The following is a 7561-nucleotide window of genomic DNA, read 5'->3' as shown; positions in this document are numbered from 1 at the left end:
AGTGCGAAGATCTGTGCATGTTAATTCTTAATTAATTAATAATTAAGAAGAAATGTCTTTATGCTCATTTATTAAATTTTGTTGTAGTGGCATAAAAATTTACAAGGAGGATGCGAAGAAGTTTCTGAAGAAGAAAATAAATTGGGAGAATTTAGCGGTATAATTATTTTTATAATTTAAGTCTTATTAGATTCATTGATCTCCACAAGTGTAAGGTAGACATGTGATTATTTTACTTTTCAGGGTGTTCCTGCCCAGACTGGGACCACTGATTGTGGTCTTTTTGTGATGCTTTATATGAGAGAAATCTGTGTAGACGAGGAACTCAAGTTTGCTTCCAAGGTATAACACTTATGTTTTTGTATTCCTGTGTTTTCTGCTAAAAAACTCGCTTGCACTAACAATTTTCCTCATTTCAGTGGGCGCGGAGGACCAACCTTGTGTTTGATAATGATGATCTCAATGAGATCTGGAGTGCCTGGGCAAAGTACTTCATGAGGCAGCACGCTAATTAGGCTGCCTAGAAGACGTATTATTTTCGGATGCACACACACACAGATATATATATATATATATATATATATATATATATATATATATATATATATAGACAAAAGTTATTTGGAGTCCCACTTTTTTTGGAGTTCCCGGAGTCCCAATCTTGACCCTCCATTTCATTCTCATCTAAAGGCTGTAGTTTAATTAAAATTATATAAAATTTAAATAATTAACTACTTTATCTTTCCAACTTAAGCGCTCACTTATGTCCTCCACGATTGTAGCGTCAGTTATTTTGTTGCGTTATTTCTTTCTCCATTTGTTCTGCAACGACATTCTCCATCGGATACCCAGTTGTGTACATCTTTTTTGTAAACTGCAGAACATAACTGTGTCCTGCATAGTTTCATGTTCTTAATTTTGTTTTTTCCTCACTTGTTAATATTTGTAGAATACGTGTACAAAATTTTACACGGGTTGGTGATTTGTAGATATTCCGTATGATATATGACTTGCAGCATATCCTGAAAAGATTCCGCATTCAATGTATTATAAATTATGAGTTTTTTTTTTATTGAAAAGCCAAGTTGTGTATATCTTATTTGTAAACTGCAGAACATAGACCATAGTTATGTCCTGCATAATTTAATGTTCTATGATTAGCATTGTGTTCTGTGTTACATTTGATTTGTGTCCTGCATGCTATTTGGCATGATTTATGTAATGTCTATGTTGTCCTGCATGATAAAATTTTAATGTGCGTATTTATTGTACTGCAATACCTGTAACTATATAATTTATTTGAATAATATTTCTAGTGTCTGAATGCAGGACAAAAGAGAAAGGGAATTAAGCTTATCAAGATTCCATGGTTGGATAGAGGGCTATTCACGATTGTTTTGGAGCTTAAGATTAGGGATATTAGAGAGTTTTAAAAATTTAAAACATATAACTGATTGTGTCCTGCAGGCTGTAAGATGGAGAGATGATCCAACGTTGTTAAGAGGGGACTCCAAGGACTCTAAGAATTATGGGTTTCCAAGGAGCCCAACTCTATATATATATATATATATATATATATATATATATATATATATATATATATATATATATATATATATATATATATTGGGAGTTCTAGTTGGAGACTTATTACATGGTTTATTTTGCCTGAATTTAGACTTAAGTTATATCCATGTCTCTCTTTTTTGGATATGTGCATCCGAAAATACATTAACATTGTCGCATATAGAATGGTAGATATGTGTTTCTCGAACGTAAAGCATTTTGTTGGTTGGGCGTTTGTGTTGGTTAGAAATATTGTTGGATGGATCGTGAATATTAGTTGGTGGATATTAGTTGGTTTTTTGAATCGGTTGGGCGTTTTTGTTGGTTGGAAATATTGTTGGATTAATTGCAAATATTAGTTAGTATGTGGTTGATTATGATAGAATGAATACTTTTATATACTATTTTTTGGTGGTATTGATTACATTCTCTAGCTAGCCTAGTTTATTTGTGTAATGCAAAAATATTGTGTGTTGCTTTTTTAGCTAATGGGAACATGTATATGGCCATTGTTACAAGTTACAAAATACAATGGCCATTGTGATTAAAACCATTGTCTTTTATACTTTCAGCTAATGGGACACATAGATGATCATTGTTATAAATAATATGATACAATGGTCATTGTGATAAAAAAACATTTTCTCATAAACCTTAAAATCACCCCTCGCTTACAAAATCATTGTCTAGACAAATGATTTACAAGAGTAATGTTTCCAAAAGCCATTGTCTAATATAAGTAAACACAAATGAAAATAAAGAAAGAATTCCTTGTCTCAAAAACTATTGTACAAGAGATCTCACACAACAGCTACAAACTTTCAACATTGTGAGAAGGGTACTTACACAAGTGGTTTTTTTTAAACAAAATCGTTGTCTAAAGACCTATTCGTCAATACGTTTCTGGACAATAAACTGATGTACAAAGGCTTTCTCACAACAGCTCAAAAGAAAACATATTGTAAAAACAGCTCTTAAACAAGACCTTATATCTCAAAAACTGTTGTAGTAAATAATAAAGAACGAGCATCCGCACTTTTAAAAATCATTGTCTGATCCTCTTGTAAACAAGTCTGCTAATTACTAAAACAGTTGTAGTAAACCATAAATAACGAGCATCCAAACATTAAAAACCATTGTATGATACTCTTGTGAACAAGTATTTTAAATACTAAAATTGTTGTTGCTAGCTTCTCTAACAACACCGTTTTCATAAACGAGTATTGTTAAAAACCCTTTGTAACAACAGTTCTTAGAATTGTGGCGTTGTTGTTTCTGGGTGTTGCACAATGTTTTAGTTAAAGTAAACCATCGTGTTGCCCACACTCAGACAACGTTCGACCCGTTGTCTGATATGCGTATCAGACGGCGCCTCGATAGACCACGGTTTTTCGAGGTGTCAGACAACGCACAAAGACGCTTGTCTGATGCTGTTTTCCTTGTAGTGTACAGTAGCCTTTCTAGGATGATATATAGTTGATGGTGTAATCATAAACTTTAATTAACTTCAACCACATTCTTTTTCTCATATTCAGCTCTTTATGAGTGTAAATATACTTCAGACTCGTATGATCCGCGAATATTTCACAATTTACTCAGTTTAAGTAACATCTCCAAATCTGCAACAACGAGACCATAAAGACTAGCTCTAAATCATAATTAGGGTAATTCTACTAGTGAGGTTTGGGTTTCGTTAAATCATACATGATCAGTTTACCATGTTGCATCAATACAAAAATCCTAAGCACCGCTCTAAATTACAAAATCTCCTTGATTGCTGGGAATGCTAGAATTGGAGCGGATACTGACATATGATCTAATTCTTGAAAGCTTTCCTCATATATAATATTTCCTTCACACTTATGATTCTTCCTCATAAGCTTGGTCAAAGGTAATTCTTCTTCAAGGATTTCCAAACAAATCTTAAATAAATATATATCCTTCACCTAAGAAACTTCATACCTATATTCGATAGGGTTTCCAGAGTTAGAGAGGTGGTGGTACAGGAGAGAGAAGACACATGGAGGGAGGAGAATAAAGGAGTAGACGGGAAAAAGTGACCAATGGAGACTTTTAGAGAGTGTTAGAGAGTGTAGAGATCGGTATGTATAGAATTTTGTGTCTATATATTGGTTGTGAAAATAAAATTATGGATTGGTTGGGTTTTATAATTGAAAACTCCTGATTATTCCCCAAGCCCTGGTTTATAAAATATTTTCACCACTTCTAGTGAAAATCAGAAATTCATATTCTTAAATAAAATTTAAGATTTTAAAATAAATAACCAATCTTATAATTCACAAGAATATCAATTATTATTGCTATAAAATTTAATATATCACAATATTTATAAGAGAATATAACATATTATGCAAATAAATAACAATTCTTTGAATATTATATCAAGATTACATTCAAAATTATTTAATCGTTACACCACTCAACTACTATTATGAAAAGAATTTAAGATTGAGATATAATAAAAGAACGAACACATAAAAAGATAATTAAAATGGCCTATACATGCAGTAATAAGTAATATGGTATTCCACCCCATTTAAAAGAATTATATATTTAAATTTCATTCAAACAAGAGGATATGCCTTTCCTTGTAACATATATCTTTCATTTATTTTTTTAAAAAATAGACAGTCTAATACATTATGGGATTAAAGTCATAAATAATATATGGGGGCATTAATATTCTAAGACTAATAAAACTTATATTTTTTGTTGCATTATAAATTATTTTTTAATATTATTCATATAAGAATATTCTTTGAAATAAAAAGTAATACACCACTAATCATTAAACATACACATATAGGTATCTAACGAGACCCATATTCTTACTCATATTATACGTAAACAAGTGCTAGCATTTTAATTTGTAGTCAAAACAAAGGTACTCAATATTTGATAATATTAAATATTAATAAAATTAGTTAAAAATAAATTGTACATATATCTTTTGCTATTACATTCATCAGAGAAAGTGTTAGCACCAAAAAATAAATTATGAATTAACATACTATCCCAAGGAAAGAAAACAGAAGAGTTCATATATTAATTAATTTAAATATTGGAACCTTTCTTATTTTTGAGTTTGACTTGTTTGATATTATTTAAGTATAGAATCACTCATTTATTTCTTTCAGTACTATTTATTATACACTCTTGGGCTTTATATTAAAAAATATAGATAATGAACCCATAATTAGAAATAAGAAATTATAAGATAATAATTAAGAAAGATAATGTGTGAAGAATCTTATTGATATTATTTTTGAATTTTTTATTCAAATTATTGATTTCATCATATCTTCAAATCACCTACACGTCAGACTATTATCTTTATATTCCCCGGCGTTAAAACTAGAAATAGAAAAAAATACTAAGTTATAGATAGAAAATTGAAATACACCATAGCAAGATAAGAAACGGAAAGTTGAAAGTTGTATCCTGGATTTTTTTTGCTGTACTTTTCAAATTTTATACTTTTATTTTGACTAAATTTTTTACTTTTTGCAAGATTCTTGATAATCATAAGTTTCTTTTACACTTATAAATACAAGACAGGTCCTTCAACCTTGTGTATCTGTTGTGGTCTTGTATATTGGAGTGCATTTCTCATATAGTTGAGGTATTGTTTACTTTTTCATTTCAATTGATCCAAAGATTGTTAAATAATTTCATTTCTCAATTATTTCTTGTCGGGTAATTTTGTTCCAACCCCTTTTTCTTGTATAATCACACGATTATGTGTTTGAAATAATCAGATCTGGTTCTTGTTTATGTAGGTATTTTTAATATTTGAATTGCTGTCATAGAGTGATACTACTTTTCTCTCTCCCGAGAACTTAATTAAGAAATATATACACGGGTTTTGTTTATGTACAAATTTCTAATATTTGAATTGTTGTCGCACTACTTTTCTCTCTCCAGAGGATTTAATACACAGATATTTGTTATCATCATGGTCAGAAAAGCTATGGTAAGTCTTTCTAGTCTCAAAACTTGCATTTCTTGACATAAAAACTTTTATGTATGATGGATTTCTATGACATATGTTGGTAAAGAGTGAAATATGATATATTTGAATCGAAAATCTGTTTCTTAGTGACACTATTTTATTTTCTTATTTATCAAGTTCTTTTTCAATAGGAAATTGTTTAACATTTTAGGTGAATCAATTCTACAAAATTTACTTTTACTCGTAAATTTATATTTTTATTAGTTTTACTTTCGCCGGTACTCTGAATTCTATTTTGATTAATTTTGTAAAAGATTCAAATAAATTTTTATTGAGTAATCATATCATAAAATCATTTTCTTATAACTTATACTTGTTGCATATATATATTAATTTTATTTTGAAATCCATTCTTTTCAACTACATCGTTAAATGAATTCTGTTTTGAAATTCAAAATTTTCTATTGTTTATATCTTATTATATTAATTTAATTCTTTCCCAAAAGTATATGATATTTAGTATGGAAAGTCATAATATTAAAAAACTAAGTTAAAATCTATATGATAACAAAATTAAGTATAATATTTTTTACATTAATTCTAAAATTATTCTCCCACTCCTTATACAATATTATTGTATCCTCATATGTCACTTCTTTTTTGGCATGAGCCTAATGAATTATTTATCTCAAAATTAGTATGAGAAATAATGTTTGATATCTGTTCAAACTATTCCATATTTTAGGAAGTTTAGCTTAATAAGTCAAGTAGTGGTTTATTCATTTGGATTGGTTTATACAAAGCATGGTGAAAATAGTATCATTACTAGGTTTTCTGACAGTGATTTGAATGAAAGTCTAATCTTCCTGTGTCTCAAAAATAGAGATGCGTGGCATTGTCTTTATGTGAAGCTCTATTCATGGCGGCGGCTGCAGCAGACTGTCAGGTATCTGGCTGAGTAATGTTTTGAGTCAAATTTTGGCTGATTTTGTTGGTCCAGGTACCTGACAATAAATGATCAGCCATTGATTTGGCGAAGAATATGGTGTTCCATGGAAGGAGATCGAGTAAGCATATAGATGTTCGTTATCACTTCATTAGAGAGTGTCTGGAACATGGAAAAATTATTGGTGAACATGTGAGTAGTGACAAGCAATGAGCAGAGTACTGCTTGACAAAGGGTCTGGTCATGACTGTTAAGTTTGAAAGAATGTGGAATCTTCTAGGAGTCAGAGAATTAACCAACGGAGTTCGAGATTAGGGGGGAATTGTTGGATTATTAATCTCAAACTTGGGATGAGAAACAAGAAAAAGGGCCCGTATATAATAAAACTTATAGCTAATGCCCAAAATATCAGAGTTCAAAAAAATGGCCCCAAATTTCATTTAGTAACGTTTGATAATCTAGGATTTCAAGGATTGAAAATCACTGCAAAACGCTAAATGATCTAGGGTTTTAGTATTAAAACACAATACATATATTAGCGTATAGGGCTTCTAACGCTAGATAGTGCAGCGTTTAGGGTTTGTAAACGTTAGATCGTGTAGCGTTAAAATGAAACACAGAATAGACGCTACACGATCTAACGTTTGGAATGAAAAAATGATAGATCATGGCCATCTTTTCTGATACTAATGTTTGGGGCCTTTTCCTCCCAAATTGCGAGACTAGAGGGCCAACACCCAATAAATAATGTCTGATATTTGTTTGAGCTATTCCAGTTGTCTGATATTTTAGAAAGTTTAGCTTAAGAAGTTAAGTAGTGGAGTATGTTTAGGAATCAGTCATTGAATGGTCCTTGTTTTCAATTAGCTTTCTCTATTTTGTGCCTTTCGTTTCTTAATATATATTGCAATGTGTTGGCATAAAGCTATATTTATTGTGTTCAATGGAACAGAAACAGGACTCGGAGAACTGGCCCAGCTGAGAAGCCAATTTTATGCAACGCGTGTGGTACTAGGTGGCGAGTACAAGGAACTCTTGCTGACTATATTCCTAGGCATGGATCAGCTAAGATACAG

The sequence above is a fragment of the Daucus carota genome, chromosome 3, assembly GCF_001625215.2.
Source record: "Daucus carota subsp. sativus chromosome 3, DH1 v3.0, whole genome shotgun sequence".
NCBI lineage: Eukaryota > Viridiplantae > Streptophyta > Magnoliopsida > Apiales > Apiaceae > Daucus > Daucus carota.
Note: the sequence above shows the minus strand (reverse complement) of the source record.